The following is a 17,218-nucleotide window of genomic DNA, read 5'->3' as shown; positions in this document are numbered from 1 at the left end:
TATAAAGTAAACCAAATGCACTCTCATACAGTATGCAAGAGAAACCAAAATATCTTTATACAGGTATGGGACCTGTTATATAGAATTCTTGTTACCTGGGGTTTTCTGGATAATAGATCTTTCTGTAATTTGAATCATACCTTAAGTTTACCAGAAACTCATGTAAACATTAAATAAACCCAATAGGCTGGTTTTGCTTTCAATAAGGATAATTATATCTTCGTTTCAATAAATTTTTATTATTTTTCAAAAAGTAAAAAGGTTATCGTTTGTTACAGACAAAGGAATATCAGAGTCTATTAGACATGTGCATCGTATAACATGTTGCAATACATAATAAACAGATGGAACATGTATCATATTAAGACATGTCGTATGTAACGGTTGACCAGTATGTTCAACATAAGAAGCAAACTAAAATTATACATATTGAGTAATATTAAGAAAGAAAAAAGAAAATAATCGAAGCAAGAAGGTGGTTTACATCAACATCATATCATTTCCATTAGTATTGTAACAGAACAACTGTACGTTATATCTGGATGGTCAGAGTGTCAGCAAATGAGGAGGGAGAGTTCCACCATATCTGTAGTCTATTGTCAAAGGGTCAAACCGGGTGATCAAGCAAGGGGTTAAGCAGAAGAGTTGTCGTAGGCAGGCAAGGGTCAGGATACAGAATGCAGAGTAGTCAGGAACAGGCTGGGTCAAACACAGATAATCAGTCAGGATAGCAAATTCAGAAACAGGTAGCAAAAGTTCAGGAAACCACAGGCTGGTTGGATTTCCTCCTCTGTTATTTTTGCATTTAAAGATTGGATTTGTGGGGGGGTTAGAGGTTATAATGCAATATCCTGAAAAAACGAATCAAATTGTGGGGTTGGGGAGTTGGTGTGGCTTGAATTTTTTATAGAAAGTGTGAAATTCTCCCAAGATAGTCTGCATCGCAGTAGTAGTGAACCCAGTGGAAGTTTTAAGTTTAGTGATTGGGGTAAAGTCTAAGCGATTTCGGAGTCTTCTCGCGAACAGGCGGCTAGGTTTATTGGTATGATAGTATAATTTTTGTTGGGACCATTTCCAAGCTTTCTCCGCTTTATGAGTGAGAACTAGATCTAACTTCGTACGAATTTGGTTGATTTGTGTTCTTAGGTCTATATTGGGATTGTCCGTTTGACGTATCATTAGATCACTTAATTGTGTGGACAGAGTAGCGATCTCCAAATTCTGTGTCTTTTTTCGCTGTGATCCCCATTGTATCAAAAGCCCTCTAACTACAGCTTTGTGGGCTTCATAGATCATAGCGGAAGAAGAAATGGTAGATACGTTTTCATGAAAATATGCATTAAGGGCAGTTTTTAAACGTGTGTATAGGTCTGGCACTTTTGAAAGTGATTCATTTATGCGCTACCTTGCCAGAGTTTTGGGTATGTGTAGCAAAGTAAGTTTATAAAGGATGGGTGAGTGATCCGACCAAGATATGTGCAAAATTCTGGAGGACTGAGGCATCGATAACAAGCTTTGTGAAGACCAAATGTGATCAATCCTAGTATAAAGATTATGGGGTGAGGAAAAGTGTGTAAATTGTCTAACTGCCGGGTGGAGCTCTCTCCAGACAACCACCCAACCCTCTGAGTTGCATAGTTTGCCAATTTTTGTCCCCTCTGATGAAATATGGGGGAGGGGGAGATCAGGAGGTGTTGAAATTGTTTGTCTATCCCAGTATCTATCTAGGACGCTGTTGGTATCCCCCCCAATAATGAGGTGGCCTTCTCCCCAATGTGACAGAAAGCCCACCAACTTTTCAAAAAACGAGAATTGTCCCGAATTTGGGGCATAGTAGGAAACTAAGTTCATTTTCGTTTCGTCAATTAAGGTTTTCAAAGTGATATATCTTCCATCCGGGTCTGCAAAGGTCTCTAACACCTGTAGGTGTAAACCCTTCCTCAAGTAGATTGCTACCCCTCTAGTTTTTGTGGTGTTATTAGCCATATAAACCGTCGGTAGTTCTTGTGTACAAATTTGGGGTAGGAGGTCGTGGAGAAGTGGGTTTCCTGGAGGAGTAAAATATCTATATGGAGGGAGTTGTAATATTGAAAAGCCTTCCTTCTTTTCCCCAGGGAGTTAAAACCTTGGACATTATGGGATAAGATTTTCAGATCCATTATGAATATAAGGACCAAATATCAAACATATATACATCAGGGTAATTAGCACAAAAAATTTGTATGGGTTATACTGATGTCTGTCAAATGTGAGAACCACCTTCTCAATAAAGTAAAACATCTTAACAAAAAAGGAAAACATGAAAACGTAACCTTACAGTAAAATACACAATATTGTGTGAGGTCTTGTCAGTGGAATCTTCCACCATTCGGCGAGTTTCGCCCCACAATCCCACAAACACTTTAGGGACATTGAGACAAAAGTGTTGGGGAGCAACAAGATAAACCCCTGGGGGCAAGCCCTGGAAGGGAGTGAATTACGATGGGCAGGCATAATTGGGAGCAACAGGGGCCGATGACCCCCCCATGTTAATTCAATGGTGATATAGAAACGAGTATAAGTGCGTCATCAAATCCCCAGCAAGATCTACCTTTGCTTGTCAAAAAACCATCTTCCACTAACCAACATCCCAAAATAGTCACATTCGTGGAAAAGAAGGGAGGAAAGGTATTCTTCTAAGCTGTCATGGGGAGAAAACATGGAGGGCATCAGGTGGAACATGTGTGATGGATGCATGGCCCAACTTAAACACATAAAAAAAGGAGGGGAAGGAGAACTAAAACAATGGCTTCATCTCACCAACCGTCCCGATTACCGTCCCGGACATAATCCAGTGAACTTTTCCAAGGAGGGTTCACCAAAGATTCAAGTGGGTGATGTTCTCCGCAGTGGTGAACTTGATTATAATGGAGTCTATGGGAGACAGCCTTTCCGTAATTCAGGGCTATCTGGATAACAGGTTTCCGAATAATAGATCCCATACCTGTACATACAAATATGCTTTTGTGAACCTTTAAAAAATGATATATTACTGTAGTTAATTGTTACTGACATGTTGTATAGTTTAAGTGCCAAAAAAACTTGGCACAGTTCTACTTGTCATTTGCCACCCTGATTCAGCAAGTTAGTTAAAACACTTTAAAAAACAAAAACCACAGACCGAATGAAAAGTTGCTACGAGTTGGGCATTCTACAGCATACTAAAAGTTATCTTGAAGGTGAGCAACCCCTTTAAATGGGCTCTATGGCAAATGGCCTACCTGGAATTCAGAGCTTTCTGGATAATGGGCTTCCGGATAAGGGTTCTCATACTAATACCTCATAATGTTCACAGTGAATCTATTCCCAGTTCCATATACTGTACAGTAAACTGAAAATTATTGTCCATACTGATTTTATCATTTTACTTGCAGTAAATTTGCAGCATGCAGGATAAGCTCCTGGACATCTAGTTGTTGCAGTTGAAATCACTGGTAGGAGATGATGGGTAGATGCAGCTGACAACAGCTGAAAGGTTTGAGTTTGATATTCCTATAGTCAGTTAATAAAGGAAGAAGGAATACTGTTAACAATCACTGTAAGCAAAAGCTAATCCTGGGAATGGTGCAGGTAAATGGAAGTCTTTTTATCAACAAGCTGTTCATCTCAGTCATGTTTGTCGCCCTGCAAGGTCCCCTTGGGAAATCAGCATACAAAATGGACCTAGGAATTTCAGATAAATTTTGTGGGTGATAAAAGCACTTGTCAACAAGAAGTGGGAAGATGGAATTTGTCTTGTAAGGTTCAATCTGCTTCCCATGTGTATCCCCTGAGTATTAAATGCAACCAAATTAATGTGGGTCATCATGGGAATTACTCTTCCAAGAAAAGTCATTAAAGAAACAATGGCTGTTACTTAACAAATTAGGCCAGTATTTTCATTAAACAGTAAATGTGTTGTGAAAATGAAGTATTGTGCTGTCCGAGAGTCGTTTAACCTAGTGCAAAAGGCATAAATTAAGGTGCCATGGTTTGACGAACCAGAACAGGTTGTCTTTGCTTTTTCTTATGAGATTTAAAGTGACAGTTACATTGTATAATATAATAGAGTCAGCTTACTCAGGCAGAGGGGTTTCTAAAAAGATATTACTAGAATAGCTTATAAAACCTAAATATATTAGAGGTTTTCCACTTGGGAGAGGAGGTGTCAATGGATAATGATGTGTATTGATTTCAGCACCCTGCTACTGGACAGCTGCTGAAATTACTCTATATTCCCTCAAGTCAGAGTATGACCACTGTAATACGATCTTGAATCCAAAGCAGTTCCCACTTACTAACAGACAGGAGCAACGCAACTTAATTATGACTGAGCTGGATTGTGCACATGATTTCATAACTATTAAACATTGATGACCAAAAGGTAGAACTGGCAACAGACTGGAGATGGTGCCCATATACCCCAATAACTGGCTGATAGCTATCATCCTAGCAATTATTCACATTTTCATGTACTTTTAGTGTTTTCATTGTTTCTACTTGCATTGAAAAATAAAAGAAATACAGCCGTTGTATGTCTGAAACACTACTGTGTTATACTGTAGACTGGTGTATGAATTATTTGGCATTACCCATAATTCCTGAGAGACCAAGAGGATGAGCTATTTTACACCCAAAATGCACCCAAAATGGTAAAAGTTTGTGTGGTGGCCCCTATAAAATTGTATGCCACCTAATCAATGTATGTAATGCTGTTATTTTATGTTGTTATTTTTATGGCATTATCTTTTAACTGAGAAAAAAGTGACAGGTAAATCCCAGCAGTAAACAACATTGTAAAAAAGCAGGGATAAGTGAATTACTTTTGTGATAAACATGGCCCTAAGTGTGCCATGTATTTAGTACATTTTAAACCAACAGATAAGTTTCTGTTATGCTGAATCTAAATGATTCATAAGACTGCTTTGTAAAGTCCTGGTATAAATGCAGAGGCACAGACCTACTTTGAACTTTTACCTGCTGCATTTGCAAACCCATAAGCTGAAAATGGCCATTTTTTATTTGACTTTCCACCCTGCAATCGCGTGTAAACAAGTGGTGTGCAGAGACCCCTGTTTTCTCTTGTCTATGGAATAGGGGTTGCAATGCAGAGAGCACTTTTGACCCAGGAAGGAGTGCTTTTTTTAGCACTACCTAGGTGAGTAGGGGATTGCTTAAAATAAGTAGGAGCTAGGTCACTGGTTAGGGGTAGGTGCCCCCCCCCATCATTGCGCCCTAGGCAAGTGCCTACCACTAGTTATGGCCCTGTCGGAGGGAGGGGACGACATTGCTAGTGCAGAGAGTGCTGTCCTGCACTAGAAAAGACAAAATTCTGGTTTAAAAAATGGAAAGTCAACTTTTAAAGGTACCAGGAGTGGTTTCTTTGGGCTGCTGCCTGAGGTGGGTTTTTCAACTTGTCTCATTGGAGCAGTACCCCTGAACTGCAGTTTTTCTTAGTTTTGCCTCTGTCTGTTGTGCTCACATACTTTGTCTGCACAGTTAATAGAACATAGGAATCAATGCACTCTGTATTTATGCTTATTCATAATACATCTTGCAGCAAGTAAAACCACTCACCTGGTAACACCATCATAAGCTCGACATAATGGCATATTTTCAGTCTTTATATACTGTATCACTGTACATTATTCATTATCCTGGAATAGGAAAGGTTGTATTGTATATACAGTATATATATATATATATATATATATATATATATATATATATATATATATATATATATATATATTTATATATATATATATAAATAAATAAATATTCTTGAATTGAAGATTATATATATATATATATATATATATATATATATATATATATATATATATATATATACACACACATACAGATTTCTATGTCTTATTATTTTAACTTTGTGAATTTATAAAGTATCATTTAACCTCTATTAGTGGCCAGTGTTTAGGGGACAGCACAGCATTGCTGATTGGGTTGCTTTATCCATAGTTCCATCCTAGACATGATGAGACGAGCAAGAAGCTGGATGCTCTCAGCAGATGACAGCACTGCTCATCCAAAAACGGAATGCATATGGGTTTATGCATATTGGGAATATCATGTAGCATTCGCTGTATCTGGGAAAATAAATGGAGATATAAGGGTAACAGATGCGGACAGCAAGAGGGGGGCTTTGTGTAGTGTGCTACAAGCAGGCTTAAGGCAGACACTGTTGGCACAATATTCCCTGTGTGTGTGTCTGTGTTTAGTGATGTGTGTGTGTGCAAGGTGTATGGCAGAGAGCAAGAGAGACAGGGAGGGGGAGAGGGAAGAGGGAGGTGCGTGTATTTCACTGACTGCTGCTTCAGCTCACTGAAACACACACACAAGCATCATACAGAAGCATCCACAGCCATCATCTGCCTCTATCCAAAGGTAACTCTTCACTGGAACCAGTCTGTCTCATCCTTTCTTTTTGGAAGAGAAAAAGTCCTGTGCACTCTTAATGGCACTGGGGAACCAAGCAGTGGGGTATTGTTGGGCTCTGATCTGGCTGTACACCCATTGGTTTTAGGGACAAAGTGCCTCAATCTCCAGAGGGTTGCTGAAGCAAAGAAACCATGATGTTACTGCTCTACATTCTCTCCAAATGGAGAAGGGGTTATTGGTTCTTTGGATTGGCTTAGAGGAGGAGGCAGGTGTAAGGGAAAGGTGGAATTCCCCCTAATCACAATATTTTGGTCAACATGGAGAAGTTTTGGAGCCATTAAAAAAATGTGGGACTCACTGGACATGTCGGGCTGTTTCTCAGGTTGCTAAGAGGATTTACAAATGAAGTGGTTGCTGTATATGGCAAAGGACCTTTGGTCATGTAACCCTCAAGTGTCAGCCTAGGTAAGTGTCATGCAGTTCAAGTCTATTGTTCTAAATCTGAATCCCTCTTAACTGCAGTGCGCCTGCGACACATGGTCAAAAAGTGCTCATCCTAAGCTAAAGCAACAGGGTGGCCATTTACTCACAGTAATGTTTGGGGAAAAAAAATCTTATTTTACATCTTTAGTCCTCATTTCATGTCTTTCCTCCAAAATTGTGGCATTCTGAGGATACAGCTTTACTTGAGGAATAGGTAAGGGCAATAATGAAATAGCGCCTCTTAATTTGTAAAATAATTACCTCTATAGAGGTTTGAAGAATTGATGGAATCCTCAAATATTAATTTGGGTTTTGTATAATAAATGGTTAATTGGTGCATCTGTACCAATTAACAGAAAGATTTCACAGGCAAGAATAAAGAATATTACCCCAGCATGAACAATGTCTAATTTTTTCCCTGAAATTATATATATATATATATATATATATATATATCTATCTATCTATCTATCTATCTATATATATATATATATCTATATCTATATATATATATATATATATATATATATATATATATATATATATATATTAACAAACAGTTTAACAAACAACTGGAGGGTTTCAGGTGGGAGATTCCAGTTCCTATATATATATTGTTAAACTGCAACTCCCACAAACAACTGTTTTACAATATTGTGTTTCCTTTCTTTAACTGCTCACACCAGGAGTGCTTGTGTCCCAGGTAAAATGACCTCTCTGCCCTATCCTAAAACCAGCCCTGAATTTTAGTTGGCAACTGGTGTGCACCACTAGAAGTTGCCCAGCTGCTCATCAATGTAACTCATTTTCATACATCACTTTGTTCCTTATGAACTATGTTAGACTGCGTTTGTCTGATGCCAAAGAGAGTCACGGAGCTCTTCTTGGTTACGCAATTCCAAATTCTCTCATCGACTAATAAATGAGGTGGGGGGGCGGGAATAGTTAATGAAATAAGCAGACACAATGGGTCAACAACGGCAAGGCAGAGGTGTTCCTATTTGATTGTATTTGTTTGTTTTTTTTTAGAAGAAATACACTAACCCTGAAATATACCAGGCTGTGAATAATTATATATACATATATTGCAAAAATGATTTCAGCCACTTCCTCTTCAGAAGATCTCATGCAATGTTCCTAACTAAACCATATTTTATGTAGAATCTGCAGGATGATTTCAACCCCCTCCACCCCAATTACATTGCTCCTAAAGCCTGCAGTCTCTTAGTGGATAGGCTGCAGCTCAGTACTCTTTTCCCAGAGTCTTCTTCAGAAGTAGCCATATTCTACTGCTTTATTCCGTATGCGCATTGTAATCCTTCAGTTGTCTGTTATGACATGCTTAGCTTTGTGCTGCAAAATTGCATGCTTAGTCAAGGTGAATAGTTTCTATATTATTTCTTCCTCGTGGACTTTTGCACCTTATGCCACAAAGAAATTTTTTTGTTTTAGATTGTAAGCTTATTCAAAAGAGTCATTTTTAAGCATAGCACAATGACAGTACAAAAAAAAAACCAAGATTTTATACTTTCTTGCTAACAAGCATGATCTTTATACAATGCACCACACTGATGCAGTCGTTGGTATATAAGAACTGTTGAAGGTCACTTAAACTGCATTTCATATGGGGTTCCTTACAAAGACATTATCAAAAATGGTACGTGGCCTGTTATCCAGAATGCTCAGCACTGGGGGCTTTCCAGACAGCGGATCTTTCCATAATTTGGATCTTCGTGCCTTCATGCCTTAAGTCTACTAGAAAATCGTGTAAACATTATATATACCCAATAGGCTGTTTTTGCTTCCAATAAGGATTAATTATATCTTAGTTCAAGTACAAGATACTGTTTTATTATTACAGAGAAAAAGGATATAATTTTGAAAAATGTGGATTATTTGGATAAAATGGAGTCTATGGGAGAGGGCCTTTCTGTAATTCAGAGCTTTCTGGATAACGGGTTCCGGATAACAGATCCCATACCTGTATTATTATCTTGCAAACTGCATATTCAGAGTGTCACCTGACGCATTCCAGACCAAACTCTCAGCAGGTTTAATTGTTCACGGCTGCTGGCAGCTGAGGGGTTAACACAAAGTATTCTGGTTATTGATTACCAGTGACAGCATCTAATTATTAACCATGATTAAGCTTTAATTTTCCTAAGACAAATATTTTAAGGTTTGGTTTTGAATTCAGATAATTCAGACAATTAAGAAAAAGGCAATGTTGGTGCTGTTGGGTGTGAACATTTGCTTTGTGTATGTTATCCCTTGTTGCATATGATCCGTAACAGGTTCATGGCTGTAAAACAGCTGTGTACCACAATAAGCCTTTTGTATGCACTAAACCTCTGCGTAGATAAAGCTGAATATATTGCAGCATGTGCTGCATCCCATTAACCTTCTAGCTAGACTGGTAATCTGCTTTATGCTTTCAATTTAGGCTGCTGCACAAGGCTGTACATTGCTGGCATTCTTAACAGTTTGAATGCCAGACGGATTCAAAACAATAAGCTGCCTGCTGTTCTGGGCCTGGCATGGCTACACTATCCATGCTTTCCATTTCATTGTATTGCCCTGGCTATCATTTCATGTGTTCTCACGACTCGGAATTACCCAATTACATCCTTGTCATTTCTGCTAGTCTGGAAACGTATTTCCAGGTGACATTATGGCTCCAACACAAAACTTGTTGCATCAATACATTGTAGACTTGGGAAGCACACAGACAGGATTGGACTTGACTGTTGGAAGCCCACCTGGTTTCAAACTTCTGGGACCCCCCCCGCATGCATGAACGTCGGCGTGTGCCGCGCAATCTTCATCGAACCAGTTCACATATTGTTTTTTTGTCGTGCCCAGCCGATTGGGGAGTGCACCTGGGCCGGCAGGGCCGATTTTTTTCCCAGTCTGACCCTGCACACAGAAGCAGAAAAACTGCAAATTAAGATTTTATTGTACATCCACACAACATTTTTTCGAGCACCAAAGGCCCTTGGTGACCAAAACATGTTGTGTGGGTGCACAATAAAATCTTAATTTGCAGTTATTGTGTTTCTGTGTGTGCTTCCGAAGTCTACAATGTATCGACACAACTTAGTGAACCATTGTAGTATATACTGATATTACTTATACTGGTACTGGGATCTGTTATTTGGAAACCCATTATCCAGAAAGCTCCATCTTATGGAAGGCCATTTTCCCATAGACTCCATTTTAAAATGAAAATTTGAAAATGATTAAAATTTTCTTTATAATAATAAAACAGTACCTTGTATTTGATGCCAACTAAGATATAATTAATCCTTAGTGGAGTCAAAACAATCCTACTGTTTGCTTTAACATGTGTGTGTTTTTTTTTAGCAGACTTAAGGTATCTAAGGTACAGTAAGAAACAAATTCAAGCATTCTGGATAAGAAGTCCCATACATTTGCATATTTGTAAAATACTGCATCAAAAGAGATGGCCAATGAGCATTGTAGAACTTTGACTGTTGTGGGAATACAAAGCAACAAGGCCCAGATTTGCGGCAAAGCCGCATAGGCCCGGGCCTAGGGTGGCATCAATTAAGGGGCGGCATGCCGCCCAGCCGCACAAGCAGTTTTTTGTCGGAGCACTAGCGCAGATTAGCTAGTGCTCCGAAACCAAGCTAAGAGGATGCGCATGCGCGCAATCTTGAGAGAAGGAAGGGGTGACGGAGGACGCCGGTCTCTTAGTGGATGCGCATGCGCGCTATCTAGAGAGTGAGAGGGGGCGACGGAGCGCCTCTGGGCACCCTCAGGGCAAATCCGGCCCTGAAAGCAACTTGGTCTTTAATCTTTAATAATACTTTCTGAAGGTCAGATGGAGAAGACTGTAGATAGATAACCTTTAACTGGAGGTCAGCAGGATAGATATGGGCCTTTAAGAAGATTTTATTGCCTCGCCTGGCTGAGTTTTGTAAAGATCATTGTTTTTATAGGATTTGGCCCCCCAGTATAAAAATTAACAAATTAACCCACTATGTGGAAACTGTTATATTTGGAATAGAAGTACTGAAATATATATATATATATATATATATATATATATATATATATACATATATATATATATACACACACATACATACATATTGCATGATAGCTTAATTGGGAGACCACCAGATACACTGAAATTGATACTTTTAAAGAGAAAATGCACAGCAAAACCTGCACAAAAGCAGAATTAAATATGAGTGAAAAAGGGCTCTAAGTGCACTGGGGCATCTGACCCTTCTTTAGAATAGTTAGTGAGACGCCTGAAATGTTCAACCATCATTGTTCTACAATCTGCTCCAGTGTAATGCAGAAGAAACCATCACTGTAGGCCAACTGTCTATTCAACCTCACATTGTAAAAATAACCCCAATTTTAAGAGAATAAACTTCAGATTTGTAGATATTATTTTCCCAAGACTGTGTTTCTGATTACCATCACTACTCTGGACCCAGGGCAGAATTTAATGAGGTAAAGTTATTGCTAGAGCTTTGAAAACCCATATTGATTACTGTTTTCTATGGCACAGGGTGGGCCAAGTGTTACATTTATATGAGAATATTCTCTAAGGCGATGGACCTTTTCCCTTGCATTGATTTCTAAACAACACAATGTCTCCTTACTGTTGAACCCAAGCAATTCTTATATGCTTGATGCCAACATCCTATAAAGATTGGAAGGACTGCTTCTGGGAAGGTTTTTTAAATACCTACCAGCCCAGATCTAAGTGAATTCTTTGTTTGGTACAGGTGTGATATCATTATATAAATTTGGAAAGATGCTATAGAAAAAATAGGCGCATAGGATATTGGGTTTATTTATTAGCTCTGGTGCTTTAATGAGTAATGAGTTATAGGTCATTTTACCAAACATTATTTAATGGACACCTTAGTATTTGGAGAAAACCAGACACTAAACACCTGTAGGATGAAAGCCTTTTGCATTTTGTCATGTTACTGGCCCTTTAAGGATGCAGCTCTGATCACCTACTTGCTATCATGCAGCCCTGCGACATTTCTGAAGGCCAGCCTAACTTGGATCAGTAACCATTTACTGATTTATTTCTCTTCTCCAGGGCCTAATTACAGTCAGCTCTTGAGTGTGGATCAATCTTACTCTAGAGTCTAATTTATTCAAAGTATGCCAATAATTGGCGCTTTATGTATTTTGCTTTGTTCTCTTTTTCACGTTCAGATGGTCACTTGGGGTAAGATATAATATACAGTATATTATATTGGATATATATTTCTTTTAAAAAAGCATAAACAGGGAAATATTAAAGCACTTTGCACCTACCTGGCATGCAAATAATTTGACAAAAGGAAAAGAACAGTTAACTTCAAAATAATAAAACTGTTCCACAGGGAATTCATAGATTTCTGTACATTTATTCTTAATAGTGTTGCTATTTTTTTTTTTTGAAAGGATGGAATTTTTAGAGAAAATTTAATTTATTATTGGCCCAAGTTATAATTGTCACTGATCTTCAGTTGAGTTTAAGGTTTGGATTGATGTCACCCAAGGAGATTAATAGCTGGTGTTTTCCCATGGGGCTATAATGAGGAAATCTGTTTGCAGCCAGATCCAGCCGGTTGTTACTAATCTCCATGTGTATCATAAGCCTAGGGCTAGTGCCATAACAGGAGATATATCAGGACTTGCTGCATCATTTGCAGGTGGCAGTTATTAAGAAAAGGTATATTTCAGTGACCCTGATCAGTAATAATTCTATACAGTTCAATTACTATTAACCTGTAAGCAAGTGCAAGAGCCCAAGGGTCTTAAGTTTGCACCATGTACAGTGCACTTGTGTCAAGAGTAATGGATGTGTTCTGTACCATGTCCTGGATTGAAAATGTAGCACACGGTGGAATAGAGTAGAGGTTGAGCGAGGAGAGGAAGAATAATAGTACTGAGAGTGGGGCCTGGTCTAAAGTTTTGGGTGGGCACCTGGTGTCCTAGTCCGACACTGCATACAAACATTTACAGCCATTTAGAGGTGGTGTCTGCCAGGTTAGATATCATCTATTTTTTCTTCAGCAAACCTATATTAATTAAAATAATTAAGCAACTGATTGACCCATTTATCTTTCTTAAGATCTGGCCTGTTGGCTCCTAACAACAATTTGCCACCCATGTAATAGCATGCTGACTTTATTCTTGATGCTCTTGTTAAGAAACCATGAGAACAAGATTAACTCTTACATATTTCAGGATATTGATATTTTGGACTCCCAGCATACTGAGCTAGTTGGAGAGACAAAGTTCTGCTGCTTCAGGTCGTATCCACCTTATGTGATTCTAACATAAATGGGCACAGTTAGATAGGCTTAAAGCTATACAAAATGTAGCAAATGCAACAGTGTTAGCCCCACTCCCTACTCTAAAAGGGGACGAAATATGTTAATATTCCCAACATTCAGAATTATAGATCCCTATATACTGTGTAAACAGAAGGGATTATTGATATGTCAGCTGTCAACCAAACTGTATGATTTGTGTCCCTTCTATCAGCAGCTTCTGCTGTCAATGAGTCTCTAATACATAAATTTATGGTCCAATATATAAAAATAAAACGTACTGCACCAAATCTACCTCTGTGTATTATTACTGTATTAATCACTAATTTCTCATCGGCTAGCTCCTAAGCAATCTGTTCAGCATTTTTAGGGGAAATTAAATTAAGAATTTTTTTGCTGTAGACTTGTCCTTGAGAAAGCTCAGATCAATGCAAAATGAATTGCTCTGATTTGCTATTTCTTCTAGAGTAGATGTTAAAAGAAATAAGACCTCTATCTACACATTTTCCTATATCTCATTTTCTCTTCCCATTGACAGTATAGATGCAATAGGTCACACAACACAATTAATTGCTGATGACATGAAGGACAAGGTATAACAATTATGCTGAAACTTCCTTGAACTCTTGGAGGCCAGAGGCAGATCTGTCAGTTGTCCTGTAGCCCATGTTTTTGGATTTGTTTCTCCCATACCACATTAGGCAGGGGAAAAAAGAAGAATTCCTACCATACTTACCGTAATTCTCTTTTCCTGGCCACTCTCCATATTAGCATTACATACGGGGATTCCCCGTCCCCGCCCCCTGACCAGATAGTCCCTCCCTCCTAAGCCTTTAAAAGGTACCCCTGGAGCACACTCACCTTGTCTAATAAAAAGCATCTGTACTCACAAAAAGGGGTGGGAAATGCTAATATGGAGAGTGGCCAGGAAAAGAGAATTACGGTAAGTATGGTAGGAATTCTTCTTTTTCCTGGCCACTCCATATTAGCATTACATACGGATGTATATAGCCATGTCCCTTAAGCAAGGGGTGGGTAAAAAAAATGAGAAGTAAAATTTCCACTAATATGCAAGGGTTTTATTGAGTCGTAAAGGCCAAGTGAGCTCCAGTAGCAAAGGAATGATTGCTCGAGGAGGACATATCCAACCTGTAATGTTTCACAAAGGTTCGTGCCGAAGCCCAGGAGGCCACCTCACAGATGTGTGGGGTAGGAACATCTGCCAATGCTGCCCAGGATGTTGACACAGCCCTAGTAGAGTGGGCTCTTAAACCCTCCGGAGCTAGCTTGCCCTGTATTTCATAGGCCTTGGAAATACACAAGGAAATCCATCTACTGATGGTAGAAGAGGCAGCGGCCTGCCCCCTTCTACTCCCAGCTGGAATAACAAAAAGAGTATCTGACTTTCTGAAGGCAGCCGAAACTTCCAGATAACGTCTTAGGCAGATGACTGGGTCTATCTTCCTTAATTCCTCTGAGTTTTCCAAATTCTCCGGAAAAATGGGAAGAGTCACCTCTTTTCTCAGATGAAATGTGGAGACTACCTTCGGCAAGAAGGATCTTGTAGGTTTTAAAGAAACCCTGTCATGAAAAAAGGAGATATGTCCTTGGGCACAAGAGAGGGCTTGCAACTCTCCTATTCTGCAAGCTGAGGCGATGGCCAGCAGGAATAGAGTCTTAAGAGTGAGTAGCCATGTAGATATTGATTCCAAGGGATCAAACGGTGTTGTTGATAGAGATTTTAGGACTAAAGGAAGACTCCATGCCGGAGGAGATTTGGTGACAGGAGGTCGTATCTTTAAGACTGCCTTGAAAAATCTTTGTACTGTCGGGTCTGCAGACCAAGTGGATCCAGATAGAGCTGACAGAGCTGAGGCATGCACCCTAAGGGTCCTATATTGTAGGCCCTTGTCCAGACCTGACTGTAGGAATCCTAAGACTTGAGGAAGGGAGATGTTATCCGAGATATATTCACTGTGTGAGCGCCAGAGCATAAATCTTTCCCATATCCTGTAGTATGTGCGAGATGTTGAAGACTTCCTTGCTTTGAGTAAGGTGTCTACCACCTCCCTGGGGAGGCCTAGTGTGGCCAATCTCTTGCGCTCAACCTCCAAGCCTGTAGGGATAGGGCTGCTGGGTTCGGATGCAGAATAGGGCCCTGGCTGAGCAAGTCCTTCCTCATTGGTAGTGGCCAAGGAGGAGTTGTTGACAACTTTAGGAGCAGGGGATACCAAGGCCTGCGTGGCCAGTTTGGTGCAATCAGAATCAGATCTCCTCTCTCCTGAATGAGCTTTTGAAGAACTCTCAGTATTAGAGGGAATGGAGGAAATGCATACGCCAGCTTGAAGGACCATGTCTGCAGTAGAGCATCTGATCCTACTGCTGTCTGGCAATATCTCCTCGAGAAGAACCTCGGGACTTTTGCATTGAGGTGAGAGGCTAGGAGGTCGCACTCTGGTAGACCCCAATTTCCCACTATGCTCTGAAAAACCTCTCTGTTCAATGCCCATTCGTGGCTTGAGATGCTGTTTCGGCTCAGGAAGTCTGCCTCCTGATTCCTTACCCCTGGGAGGTGTTCCGCCGTCAGAGCAGACAAGTTGCTCTCTGCCCACTGGATTATAGGCTGAACCTCCTGAAAAAGAGATTTGCTCCTTGTTCCTCCCTGCTTCTTGATATAGGCCACCGCACTTGTATTGTCCGTGAGGATCTTCACTGATGATCCCTTTAGGACTCTGGCGAAAGAGAATAGAGCTAGTTTTGCCGCTCGTATCTCTAAGATATTCGAGGGGACATTGGTTTGAAGAGACGGCCAAAGCCCCTGTGCCCATTCTGGTCCCAACCGGGCTCCCCAACCCCGGGATGATGCGTCCGTAGTCAGAATCTTCCATTGAGGTTGTGACAGTTGAAACCCTCTCGCTAGGTTTCTTTCCGAAGTCCACCAGTGTAGGGAATTCTTGAATGATTGGGAGAGGTAAATCCATTGCTCCCAGTCCTTCTGTTCCCTGTTCCATTGCTCTAGAAATAAGGCCTGGGCTGGACGCATGTGCCACCTTGCCCATCTTGTGACTGGTATGGTAGAAGTCATGGATCCCAACAAAGACATTAGATCCCTGGCCGACAACCTGTCCTTCGAAAGAGTCTCTGAGGCTAAGTTGACCAGACTCGAGATCTTTTGGGGAGGAAGTGAGACTAAATCCTCCAATGTGTTGAACCAGGCTCCTAGATAGACCAGGGACTGGGATGGGACTAGTTGGCTCTTCTCCCAATTTATAATCCATCCGTGGGATCTCAGATAGGAAAGGACTCGATCTCTGTCCTTGATCAGAGTTTTCTCCTCTTTGGCTGATATTAGGATATCGTCCAGGTAGTGCCAGATCGATATTCCCTCCAATCTTAGTTGGGCAATGAGGGTGACCAGAATCTTGGAAAAAACTCTCGGGGCCGTGGACAGGCCGAACGGAAGGCATCTGAACTGGAAATGTCTTCCCCCAATGGCAAAGCGAAGGAAGCACTGATGGGAACTTGCAATGGGAATATGCAGGTAGGCATCTCTCAGATCGATGGAGAGGAGCCAGTCTCCTGGAAGGACCGCTGAAATGATGGAAAAGATGGATTCCATCTTGAACTTCTGGATCCTCAAGTATCTGTTTACTACCTTGAGGTCTAGAATAGGCCTCCATCCTCCAGATATCTTCCTTACTAGGAACAGTGTTGAATAATATCCCTTGTTCCTTTGTTCCTGTGGGACTGGTAATATGGCATGCTCCCTTAAAAGCCACTGCAGATAGTGGTCTATGGCTCTTCTTTTTTCCCCCTCTTTCGGAAATGTTGAAGTTACAAACTGATTCCCCGTAGGAACCCTGAGGAATTCGAGACGGTATCCTCTCGACAGGATATCCAACACCCATTGGTCTGTGATGGAAGATCGCCATTGTTCTTGAAAAAGCTGTAGTCTGGCCCCTACTCCAATGGTATCCGACGGATAGTCAGGAGGATTT

General features: G+C 40.3%; 1 protein-coding gene across 1 annotated transcript in view; it reads left to right on the top strand.

Moving 5' to 3' along the window:
* Nucleotides 1-6,302: 6,302 nt before the first annotated feature.
* LOC108700107 (short transient receptor potential channel 5) overlaps nucleotides 6,303-17,218 on the top strand; it is a 129,563-nt gene continuing 118,647 nt past the window's right edge. The window contains exon 1 of the mRNA XM_018232979.2: nucleotides 6,303-6,885. The gene's annotated coding sequence lies outside the window, so the exon portion shown is untranslated. The remainder of the gene's footprint in view (nucleotides 6,886-17,218) is intronic.

This window comes from Xenopus laevis, chromosome 8S, assembly GCF_017654675.1.
Source record: "Xenopus laevis strain J_2021 chromosome 8S, Xenopus_laevis_v10.1, whole genome shotgun sequence".
In the NCBI taxonomy this organism is placed as follows: Eukaryota; Metazoa; Chordata; class Amphibia; order Anura; family Pipidae; genus Xenopus; species Xenopus laevis.
This window is presented reverse-complemented; position numbering and strand designations above follow the sequence as displayed.